This window comes from Protopterus annectens, chromosome 1.part1, assembly GCF_019279795.1.
Source record: "Protopterus annectens isolate FY-2018-M chromosome 1.part1, PAN1.0, whole genome shotgun sequence".
Classification (NCBI taxonomy): domain Eukaryota; kingdom Metazoa; phylum Chordata; order Ceratodontiformes; family Protopteridae; genus Protopterus; species Protopterus annectens.
The window spans coordinates 1223597908-1223610502 of NC_056726.1; the positions used below are offsets into that span (position 1 = coordinate 1223597908).

Sequence of the window (12595 nt, forward strand, 5' to 3'; positions counted from 1 at the left end):
TTCCACGCCCTGGTGGTAATAAGGTCCACCAGGGGGTCGGCAGAGGACACCCAAGAGGTAGACGGGCCCGCTTCAAATGCCTCCAAGAACACGGACTCGTCCGAGGAAGACTTGGGGCAGACCACCCCTAATACGGAGTATTTCCATGATGTCTCCAAAGGAGACATCCTCGGGGTGACCGTGGGGAGCCTTCCCTTCCTCCAAGTCCGTGTCTTCTGTGAGAGACTCGGGAGTCAATGTGCCTCCTTTTGCGTATGCTTGCGAGGGCCTCCTCTGGGGGCTGTCAGAGGAGTCCTCGCAGCAGCAATTTGCTCCATAGGAGCAACTTGGGGCACAGAAACGGGCTGTCCCAGTGGCCGGATGGTGGAAGGCTGGCCCAGTGCACAGTGAGCGCGGGGCGGAGCGAAGCAAGTGCCGGGGTCCGGAGACCCTCAACAGAGCCCTCTCCACTACATCAAAGGCCGAAGGGGAGCCGACCTCGACCAAAGGATCCGACAATCGGCTCCCCCTTGGATCCGAAGAGTGGATCGAGCCGGCGCCGAAGCACTCGGATCCGAAGGGACAGTGCGCTCCGACACAGATGGCGCCGAAGGAGCACTGATCCCCCCGGATCCGAAGCTCGGATCCAGGCTCCGAGAGATCGGGTCCGACGCACTCGAGGGCAGGGTCGGGTCAGAAGTACCAAGTACTATCGGCTCCGACCTTCCCCGGCCCGGCTGCTCGGCTCCAGTTGCTCCGAACCCGGATAGCGGGTCGGAGAAGGAGCAATAGGCTTAAAAGGGTGTTGAGCTCCCGAGGGGGAGGCAAGAGCACTCCCATCTGCATCTGGGCCTGGATGAACCTTCTCATCATCCGGTCCAGATCAGCATCAGAAAGGCTATGGGTAGATCTCGAAGAGGCTACCGAGGTAGGCCTGGAGTGCCTCCTCGATAGCCTCGACGGAGATCGGGTCTCCTCCTCCTCAGGACCCGGTGAGAAGCACACAGGGGACCGGAGCCGAGAAGGAGGAGACCCGAACAACGGAGCCGGGGGAGAAGCCCGCTTGGCTGGCGGGGCCGAAACAGAGGTCTCGGCCCGCCGCTTGTGGTGCTTCTCCCTCCGGTCCTTTTTAGCAGCATCCTCTCCTCTCCAGAAGCGGGAGTTTGAGTCCCAGGAGCAGGAGGGGGTGCCACAGGGGGAACAACTGCAGGCACAGTAGTCCCCGAAGGAGCGGAGGCCGGAGCCGAGTCTGGCGGTAAAAGACCCGCCAAGACCAGCTTGGACCTCCGCTCCCTCAGTGCCCTGGGGTTGAACCCTGCACAAATGGAACAACCAGATGTGAGGTGTTCAACCCCAAGACACTTAACACACCGAGTGTGGCCATCAGCCGGTGAGAGCTTATGGCCACACTCGAGCATTTCAAAATATAGATTTAGGCTGGTCAGCCATAATCTATAATACCTAAAGTTACAGAAAGTAACTTAAACAAAAAAGACACACAGGCCTACACACACACTCTACGCAACAGGGAGGGAATAAAATTATTTACTTTAACTTAAAATAAACTCAAAATAGTCTATATTAAAGGGAAACCTAATACTTTCACACAAATTTAGTCAAAGAATCAAAAAATTTTCTATTTTTAAACAAGAAAAGAGTTCACTTAGCTGAGAGCTATGTACCCACATCCAGTTACCAGCGCGGCAAACAAGATCTGAGGTCATGAGGGTAGAGCAGGGCATTATGGGTGAGGGGAGGAGCTGAGAGCTTGGATCCATAGCTGGAAAACCATGCCGGTTCGGATCCGATATCGGATCCATAACCCACAGGTTGCAGACAAATGAATATCCTACTTCAGATCAAAAATTTCAGCAGTCGGCCGACCAGCACTTGCGAAATGCTTCGAGCACCACACGGCAAGAAAGACTGATGGATGTAATGGCGTCGGTTGCATGTTTTATACCCCTGACGACCTGAAAGAGACAGCAACCGATGCAGGAATCCAAGACTCTGGTATTCAGGCCGGCTGAGGGCTACCTGTAGGCAGATAACCCAAACGTGATGACTGCAACAGAGAAACACGAAGAACATCCTGAAAGGCCAGCTGGGGTGGCGTAGCCAGTGATATCAGTCATAGGGTCAAGGAGCCATTGTGTGGTGAAACAGGTCACAGGGTAGGAAACAGTCCCCACGAGACCTAAGGAGATCAGGAAATGAGAGACCGAAAGGATAAGGGGGTTAAGGTGGGTGGGAAAGAATACTGCAACATGGAAGAGAAGGACATCTATGGTTATGGTAAGATTGTACACAACTATTATATGCCCTTCTATTCCTATGTTGCAGTATTCTTGGTGTGGGAGAGTACCACAGCTTAGCTGAAAGGAAGGGTGGAGGTAGAAGAGGCTGACTCCACAAAGCTCTGCAAGATTGCTCTGGCAAATCCTGCCCGCGCTCTGGAGACATTGTCTAACTTGTAGTGTTTGGTGAAAGTGTGAATGGTGGACCACGTGGCTGCTTCTAGTATGGAAGCAGTGTCCAGGCGTTTTAAGAAGGCTTTGGAGGCTGCCACTGCCCTGGTGGAGTGAGCTTTAACTCCCTGTGGGAGTTTTTTGCCATGGTGTGAATAACATATGCAAATGGGTTTTCTAACACAACATGCAATGGTTTGTTTGGAGGCTGCCTTCCCTAGGGCCCTGGGGTGGAAGGAAACAGAGCTGACTGGATTTTCTAATGGATTTTATTTTGCCTAGATAAAATCTTAGTTGTGTGTGTACATCCAGGGAGTGGAGTATTCTCTCACTATCACTGATAGGAGAGAGATAGAAGGTGGGTAGAAGAACAGATTGTTTTAAGGACAGATCACTGACCACCTTCAGCATAAAGGAAGGATTAGTTCATAGTGTTACCTTGTCCTTGAGGAAGGTAGTGTATGGAGGGCAGGCCATTAGGCCTGTAATTCAGACACCCTTCTGGCTGAAGTTATGGCCACTAGCAGGACTGTCTTCCATGGCCACATTTGCAGAGTAGCCGTACTAGCAGATTCAAATGGAGACTGAGTTAGTTTTGCCAGATGAAGTTCAGATCCTTGGGTGGAGGGATGGGTTTTCTTGGAAGGTCTGATGTGTAAGACCCCTTCTAGGAAAAGCTTCACATCAAGCTTGGCTAGTAGGGGAGGGTCTAGTGGCAGGAAGGCTGAGATTGCTGAAAGATGGACTTTCACTGAAGAGTAAGAGATTCCGCCCTTTACTAGTTGACACACACAGCCAAGAACTAGGGGGGGGGGATCTGTGATGCATGGATCCCTGCCCTTGCCCAGACACCATTTTGAAAATCTCTCCCATTTAGCCAAGTAAGATTTTCTTGTATTAGGTTTCCTGGCCTCCCTCAGGACTGAAAGCACGTCCTCGTAGTGGTGGTGCCTGAAGGGAATTAGAAGTTTATCACTCACAGTGTCAGTGACAACATCTGAAAGTGTGGGTGGATGAGGGTTCCCTTTTGTTGCATCAGGTGTTCCACCTTGTAGGGTAACTTGTGGTGACTGCCCTTGGCTAGACTGAGAAGTAGGGGGAACCAGTGCTGCCTTGGCTAGTAGGGGGGGTCACCATCAAGATTTCAGGTTTATCTTTCCTGATTTTCAGGAGAACCTTTTGAATTAGTAGGAAAGGAGGAAAGGCATATAGAAACTTTCCCTTCTAAGAAATGCTGAATGCATCTATTCTCCAAGCTAGAGGGGAGTAGGTTTTGGAGCAGAAAGTCTGCAGTTGTTTGTTCTGGGGGAAAGCAAACAACTCTATTTGAGGTGTACCCCACCGGTGGACAATATCTAGGAAGACATTCCTGTCCAGCATCCATTCGTGATGTGGAGAGTATGTCCTGCTGAGAAGGTCTGCTTGTTTGTTGTCCTGTGAGGGGATGCAGGACACCTGCAGGGACAAGTTGTGTTGAGAGGCTAGGTCCCATATTAGTAAGGTTAGTCTGCAGAGGTGGTATGCTTTTGTCCCTCCCTGCTTGTGGAGGTACCACATAACTGTGGTGTTGTCTGTTATTATTTGGAGAACACCTAGTTTTAGAGTGGAAGGAAGGTTTTCAGTGCCAGATGGATTGCCATCATTTCCCTCACGTTGATGTGTTTGTTCTTTAAGGAAAGGTGCAACTTTTCTTGAACCCTGTAGCTTGCCACTGTGGCTCCCCATCCTAAGTCGAAAGCATCTGTATGCCTGAACTAGTTTGGGAGAGGAAGCTGCAGCGGAAGGCCTGGATTCAGCTGAACTTGCTGAACCTACCATTTTACTTCTGACTGTAGGCAGGGCAGGAGAGTGATGTCTTGCTCTAGAGGATGTTGGTGCCATGACCATGGATTTTTAGATATCACTGTAGCTTTCGCATGTGCATTCTGGCTAGTGGTAGCATTGGGATGGTGGTTGCCATTAGGCCTAGGGTCCTTAGGAATTGCCTTGCAGTTATTTGCTGGGTCTGCAGCAGGGCTCTGAAGTAGGAGATCAGGGAGCTGACCTTGTCCTGGGAAAGAAAGGCTTTCATTATGTCCGTTTTGATCCTGCAACCTAGAAATATTTTGTCTTGTTCTGGGGCCAAGCAGGATTTTGGGAGGTTGAGGGTAACCCCAGTCTTTGTAGTAGGCACATGGTGAACTCTACATGGATTAACAGGGTTTCCTTGCAGTCTGCTAGGATCAGGATGTCATCCAGGTAGGGATAAATCTGCATCCCTTGTGTTCTGCAAAAGGCTATGGCAGGTGCCAGGCATTTTGTGAACACTCTGGGGGCAGTGGACAAACCAAAGGGCAATGCAGTAAATTGGAAATGAGAGGAGGGTCCAGAAAAACCTAAGAATTTTCTGTGGGAGGGTAGAATGGGTATGTGCAGATAGGCTTCTTTTAGGTCGATTGTGGCCATGAATGCCTGGGCTAGTATGAGAAGGAGTAAATTTGGTAGGGACAACATTCTGAAGGTGGGCACATTTTAGAATAGGTTTAAGAAGGAAAGCTCTAGAACTGGTCTCCATGGTCCATCTTTTTTTGGGGACCAGAAATAGTCTTGAATAGAAGCTCTTTCTTGCCTGTCCTGGAGGGACAGGTTCTATAGTGCCCAAGTTCAGATGGTCTGTCAGAACCTGTGGGAAGAGGTGTCCCTGATTTTTTTGGGGGGAGAAGGGGACACCCCTTAAAGGGTGGCCTTTCTTTCCAGGAGAGGAAGCATCCTTTTTGAATAATAGCCAGAAACCATTTGTCTGTGGTGATTGTTTTCCAAAAGGGAAGGCAGTGGGAGAGGCGGGCGGAAACAAATCACGCTTTAACTACAGTTTAAGGAAGAAAAACCCCAATGGGGTACTTGGCTTTAAGACGTCTTGTGGTGAAAGAGCGAAGCTCACAATGTGACTTCGTCTGCGGCTGAAAAGTTCTGAGGTCTGTGCATGCTGACATCACATTTAAGGTCCCTGGTTTATGGCCCTACGTGTGACGTCCCACGCAACTACAACAGACAAGCTGAAGCTTTTGTATAGGAGTCGACGTACGGGTCGCCTGAGGCAGAAAATCCCACAGCAAGAATACTGCAACATAGGAATAGAACGACATTGAGAACTTACCTGCAACATGTCTGAGATTCTGGGGAAACCAGAGCACACAGATAAACCCATACAGAGACAGACTCCATAGATAAACTCATACAGAGAAAGACTCCAAACAGACAAAACTACAGTCAAGAAATCAATCAGAGCAAAGCATTGTGAAATGGCAACACTACTCACTGTGCTACTGTGTCAGTCAGCAGTTGCTTTCACAAATATCCTGTCCCTGACAAACAACCAGAGACAATGCAGGAGTACACATACACACACACACGTATAATGGCAAAGCAGATGTTTGAGATGGCCAACATTTTACTCAAATACATTGCAACCTCCACCACACATATACAAGCATAAGCCATAAGAATACTGGTTTATACAGAGTTTAGCAAATAGAATACATTGTATGACAGTACTGCTGCCACACCATATCACTAACTGTTGCTTATCAGTCATTAAACAATAGCAGTGGAAAGTCACTTTTATTCACAGCTGTCTCTGTGCCCATTTGTTACAGCCACTTTACTGTGTACAGCTCAATATATTACTGTGGTTAAAAAATAATAATGGCTCAACGTCAAGTTATTATGTTCTTGCATCCCTTGAAACTTCAATAACGCAGACACCTCTGGTACAAAGAAAGAAAGATATATACAAAATAGAGGATCAAGGTCTGAGATTCTGTACGACTTACAAGAAGCAAATAACTTGCGAGGCAGAGAAAGCTGCTACCCTGCCCACACCTCTCTGCTGTCCATATTTTTGCCTTATATTTTTGATCTATTCCTCATAAAATTTTTCTAACAAATCACTGAACAATGAAGTCACTAAATAATGACAAATATTTGAGTTTCTGGCTTCATATCTTTCAAAAAATGCATACTAATGCAAAACATGTTAATCTAGCAACATTCCAAGTTTACAAGAGTAGTATTTAAAATCTGCCCCTTTTGGTGCCTTAATCCCACCATTACTTTAGGCCTTGTCCAGATTTCTTATGTAAGACACTGACAGGCATGACCCTGCTCCTGACTTCTGAGCTATGACACAAGTATTCCTGTTAACAAAAACAGAAATGGAAATCACAAAACATTGCAACTGATTAGGTCCTTTTTTCTCTCTCCATAAAGTGGATCCAATCAATTGCGACTTCAGAATGACATGCGATCCAGGAGCAGGAAAAAAAAATGCTGCAGCCAATCAAGTCCGTTTTTTATGAACAGGACCTGAAAGACTAAGTTCAGCATGACGTGTGATCCATTCCCTTGCTTAAGTCGTTAATGGACACTGCCAGCCCTAGTACCAACTCACCCATACAGCCAGACGATATTCTTACTTTCCTTGGGTCTCCCATAGCAGCAAGTTATCTGGGAGATCCCCCGCAGCCACAGGTTTCCCGGGTGCCTAATGCTGGCTATGCCTGTAGGACATTTTAAGCCTAGCCAATTTCCCTCCCAAAGGTGAGAATCAAACCCTGTATCTTGTTTCTGTGAGGCAAACACCTTAACCATTATAATCAACCCACAAAGAGAAAGTTACACTGTTAGTTTGTACACTACCACAAGCCTAGCCAGCAACTAGAAGTCAAAATCAAACCGTATAACTTCTATCAGTGAAGTAAACACCTTAACCATTATACCAAATCTTCCAATTTTTTTCTTAGCATCTCTCAGGATTCACAGGACCAGCAGTCTAAAAAAAAAAAAAAGTACTGAAGAAAGTTTCACTCAAACTTATATCTCTTCTTAGGATCAGCCAAGGAGTGGTGGGGGTGGGGACAGAGCTTTTTGAAGCTGGCCTGTTGTTTCCTAGGCAGGAAATAATGGATTAGCCTAAGGGCTACTGGAGCAGTGTGGACATAGCTTTAAACCCTATCAGAGACAAATCTCAACAGACTCACTGACACTTTTAAAACACTAGAACTATTAACTTGAGACACTGACAGAGTAAGAGAATGTGAATTAATACACAGTTTCTTGAATAAAATAAATCTATAATTCTAATTATCATCATTCTTTATGAAGTGTAATTCACCACCTTTTCTCCAGAAGTTACCAATTTTAGGAAGGATTAAGAGGGTCAGAGCTAAAATCTGAGAAAAAAAAAAATCAGGGGCACTTGAGAGGTACGAGTGTAGGAATGATGAATATAAAATATTACCATTTTAGTGACTGAGACTTACACCTGCAGAACCAAAGAACAGACATTCCTTTGGAAAACGTTCAGTTGATACTAGGTTAAACAGGAAGAGCAGATACGACTCCATGCTAAACATGACTAGTCACTGCAAACTATAACTGCCCAAAACATAGCCTGCACACATAGCCAACCTTAGGCATAGGCCAACTAGGCGGCTGTCTAGGGCGCCACCCTAGCAGGGGCACTTTTCCAGTACTTATTTGGTGTAAGCAGACCAGGATGGGGGCACCGTGAAGCCCTTTTGCCTAGGGCACCAGTTGACCTAATGCCGGTCCTGCCTGCACATTCACTGGTTTACAACTAAACTAATGAAACCTAGTGCTAAAAGGAAAAATGCTTTTCACCTATGCTGTTTGATGCCTGAATTACATATCACCCATAAAAAAACAACTTTATTTCAAAAATATAAAACTTGAACTGTTTGCATGTGTGCTTGGGGGGGGGGGGGGGGTCAGTGAGTGACAGCTAAGACCTTAACACTTTCCTCCACTTTTATATTTTGACAGCTTCTGCATACTGAAGGAGTTCTTTTCCTATTCATTTCAGTTGATGTGCTACATAGCAATACCTTTTCTCTTTTAAACATCTTAACAAAATGTAACATTAAAAAGTGACAGTATATATACAGCAATAGAAAAAATACTTAAAATTTCTTTTTTCATAATGTATACACTTTAATAATTTTCATTCATTCCAATATAGATATTTCTACTCCCACATCAGGTACTGGATTCAGTCCATTTACCAATATGGACACTGCAGTGCAGCATAAGGGAGGAAGGCTACACTCCTGAATGTGCTGTCCTTTGCACGACTGTCCCAGTTGTGGATGCAACACATCCCATAGCATTTATCAAAAACATTAGACAGACACAGTAAAGTTACGAGTACGAATATCACCTCAAGTATTCCCTGAAAGAGAGGACACTAGCCTAGTGGGAGTAACCTGCACAACAAAGAGTAAATAAATAATTTGTAAAGCTTATTCTGTTAAAAATAAACAAGCTTTGCCCAGGGAATTTAACCAAACTGCTACAACAAAACAGCGTTAAAAGCAGCTAAATAAGCATACAAATGCTGTCATCTGTGACTACACTGCAAAAAATTCTGACCTGCAAATATTCAAGGATCCAAATGAGCAGTGCAGCAGTGAACCAGGAATCACTAACTGATCCAATTAAGAAGTCTGCATTTCAAAAAGACTCTTTCAGACAACTATTCCACGCCTAGCGACTTAAGGATTTTGTGCTTGTTCAAGTAGTAATGAATGCTCTGACTTGGCTTTCTTCATCCGCAAGTTCAAGAAGTTGATCCTGGAGGGGTAAGAAAAATGTTTACAGAACAATTATCTGAAATTTTCTACAATTTATGAGTGATGATGGACTGTGCACAGTATTTTGGAAATTCAGCAAGACAAAACTACAGAAATAAGAAATTAACTAGCATGTAAAGTGCATCCATTTTAGGCAAACATTTGAAAGTCACATTTTATCATATATGGGAATTAATTCTGGAGAACTACAGAAAATTCTACTTGGAACATAAAAAATAGAAAGGTACATATAGGTACATACAACAAACTACACCTAAGGTCCACCCTCAGTCACGCAAACTTCTCTGAGTACACTTAGGGTTCTACCAACAGTCCCATGGTCTAGTATAACAAATTAAGGTTGCAGTCTAGTGTATAATGGAAGCAGTAGACAGGCAGCGAATGCAGCAGAGGGCAGTCAAGTATTTTAATGGTGCCTAAACAAAGCTTTACAGCCACAAGTCCACATGTGCTGCTGTGTTTACGTATCCTGCTCTGGAAAATTTCACTAGACACTTCACATCTGTAGGTTTAAAACTGAGCCCAACATGCTTTTATTGTAGCTCTGTATCACAAATCACTTTACAACACAGATGAAATTCAAAAAAACATTAAACAGGAAAATCAGGTAAAGTATACAATAAATGAAATGCATTTCAACATGGATGGAACAAACAAATATTGAAATAACAGTAACAGTTATTTTTTTTGCAAATGTAAACCATAAAAAAAGTACAGTTTTGTACCTACCATAAATGTAGATGTTCGAGGATCCACATTGCTGCAGTCCTAACACTTGGGTAGTCCGCTGTCCCAGTCGGCCCGAATACCAAAGTATATGGCTGACGTCGGTCAAGGCGCATTAGTCTGACGTCAGGACGTCAGGGTACTAATGCGCATGGCCGACGTCATATCCTCAGTCTTTTCTTGCCCCAGATGTCAGAAGACCCTAAAAAGATAAGGCCAAAACCAAAAACACCAAATACTCCTGCACCAAAAATATGTACAATATATACAAAATTACAAGAGCATAACCTCACCCACCCAACCACCCCTAAACACAGAGGGGAAGGAGGGAGGGTAAATTGGACTGCAGCAATGTGGATCCTCGAACATCTACATTTATGGTAGGTACAAAACTGTACTATGTTCTTCATTCCACATTGCTGCAGTCCTAACACTTGGGTAGAATCCCAAAGCAGAGGTAAGGGAGGCTGGCAAATCATAAAGAAGCAGGAGCTGTCAACATGCCTTGCAAAATAGCTGTGGCAAAACCAGCCCTAGATTTAGAGTAGAGAGGAAGGTGGTAATGCTTAGAGAAAGTATGCACTGAACTCCAAGTAGCTGCCTCCAAAATATCCTTAGTTGCCACCCCTTAGAAATGCTGTTGAAGTGGCAGTAGCCCTAGTGGAATGAGGCCTAATCCCAGCTGGAATCTCCTTGCCATGATGGGAATAACAAAATGCAATGCAAAACCCAATCCACTTAGAAATAGTTTGTTTTGACACAGGCTTGCCCTGAGAACTCAAAGCAAAAGAAACAAACAACTGCTGAGACTGCCTAAAATCCTTAGTCCTGCTTAAATAATAACGCAACTGCCTGTGTACATCTAAAGTGTGCAAAATCTTTTCCCCCTTATTTTGGGGATCTGCATAGAAAGTAGGCAAATGAATAGTTTGGTTTAAAGCCACACTAGAAACCACCTTAGGCATAAAAGAAGGATTAGTACGTAATGATACCCTATCCTTATGGAAAATCAAAAAAGGCTCTACCGCCATAAGGGCCTGCAATTCAGAAACCCTTCTTGCAGAAGTAATGGCCAACAAAAAAGCAGTCTTCCATGACAAGTATTTCAATTCAGCAGTAGCCGCAGGCTCAAAAGGTTGTAGAGTAAGTTTCTCCAACACAAAATTGAGATCCCAAGCAGGAGTAGGAGCTCTACGTGGGGGTCTTATATTCTTTGCCCCTCTAAGAAATTGCTTGAACAAAGGATGCGAGAACAATGGTGGGTCACAATCATAATGAGCTGAAATTGCTGCAGCATGAATCTTTATGGAAGAGAAAGACAAACCTTTGTCCAATAACTCAGTAAGATATTGAAGAGCCACACTCAAATTAGGCTCAGAAATCTCCAAATTCTTTGCTGCACTCCAAAATAAAAATCTCTTCCATTTTTCTGCGTACACTTTCCTTGTACTAGGTCTTCTGGCTTCCATAATCACATTTAAAACTTGTTGAGGAAGTTGAGACCTGCTGTGTTTCAAAACAGAATATGCCAGGCTGCTAGATGAAGAGAGTGAAGCTTGACATTGAGCAGGTGACCGTCCCTCTGAGACAACAGGTGTGGAATCAAAGGTAAAGGCCATGGAGGCTTCCTTACCAGACTCCTCAGTAATGGGTACCAGTGTTGCCGAGGCCAATCTGGAGCTATTAAAATCATCCTTGGCTTGTCTTGTCTGACCTTTAGGAGCACCTTTGGGAGAAGAGGCAGAGGTGGAAAGGCATACACATGAAGATTTTTCCAACTGAAAGAAAGAGCATCCACTTTCCAAGCTGTGTGATGAAACCTCTTTGTGCAAAACTTTGGCAGCTGGTGGTTTAGTGGAGAAGCGAACAGATCTATGTCTGGAGTTCCCCATGACACTGTCAATTTCGAAATACATGAAGATCCAGTTTCCACTCGTGGGGATCCATGATTTGTCTGCTTAACACATCTGCTAAGGAGTTCTGTGCTCCGGCAGAAACCTTGCCTGAAGAGTTAGTTGCAAGCTGAGCAGTCTCCCATAAAATCATTGCTTGCCTGCATAACGGGTATGAATGTGTTCCCCTTGTTTGTTGATGTACCACATGACAGTTGTGTTGTCTGTTTGAATCAACACCTGCCCTGGAAGAAGTAACTCCTTGAAAGCCATTAATGCAAACTGGACTGCTAACATCTCCTTCATGTTGATATGTAGATGCTGTAGTCTGGCAGGCCACTTGTCTTGTATCCACTTTCCATTTAGATGAGCTCCCCAAGCAATGTCTGAGGCATCTGTCGTTAGAATCTGACTCGCCTCTGGCCAGGTCACAGAGAGTCCCTTGTTTAGGTGACATTCCTGAGCCCACCACAAAAATTCCTTTTGAATGCAAGGTATTATTTGAATGACAGTGTCCAAATCCTGGCAGTGCTGTGTCCATACATTTTTGAGATACCATTGCAGCTTCCTCATATGCAGTTTGGCATTGGGAAGCACCAGAATACAAGATGCCATGAACCCTAAGGCTTGAAGGACTGTCCTTGCAGTCAGCCCGGACTGAAGAGATAGTTGATGGAAGTAAATGGAAAGATTATTTTATTTGTCCGGGGTTAAAAAGGCCATCTGGGCTGCTGTATTCAGTCTCACACCCAGAAAGCACATGTCTTGAGAGGGTACTAGACTGGACTTTATTTCGTTCACAGAATACCCTAGGCATCTTAGCACTGCTATCACATATTCCAAATGCTGTAAAAGGTCTTCCTTTTCTTGAGCCAGAATC

General features: G+C 44.9%; 1 protein-coding gene across 1 annotated transcript in view; it reads right to left on the minus strand.

Moving 5' to 3' along the window:
• Positions 1 to 12595, minus strand: part of ZNF865 (zinc finger protein 865) — a 289308-nt gene that overhangs the window by 168425 nt on the left and 108288 nt on the right. The window contains exon 2 of the mRNA XM_044080872.1: positions 8877 to 9077. The gene's annotated coding sequence lies outside the window, so the exon portion shown is untranslated. The remainder of the gene's footprint in view (positions 1 to 8876; positions 9078 to 12595) is intronic.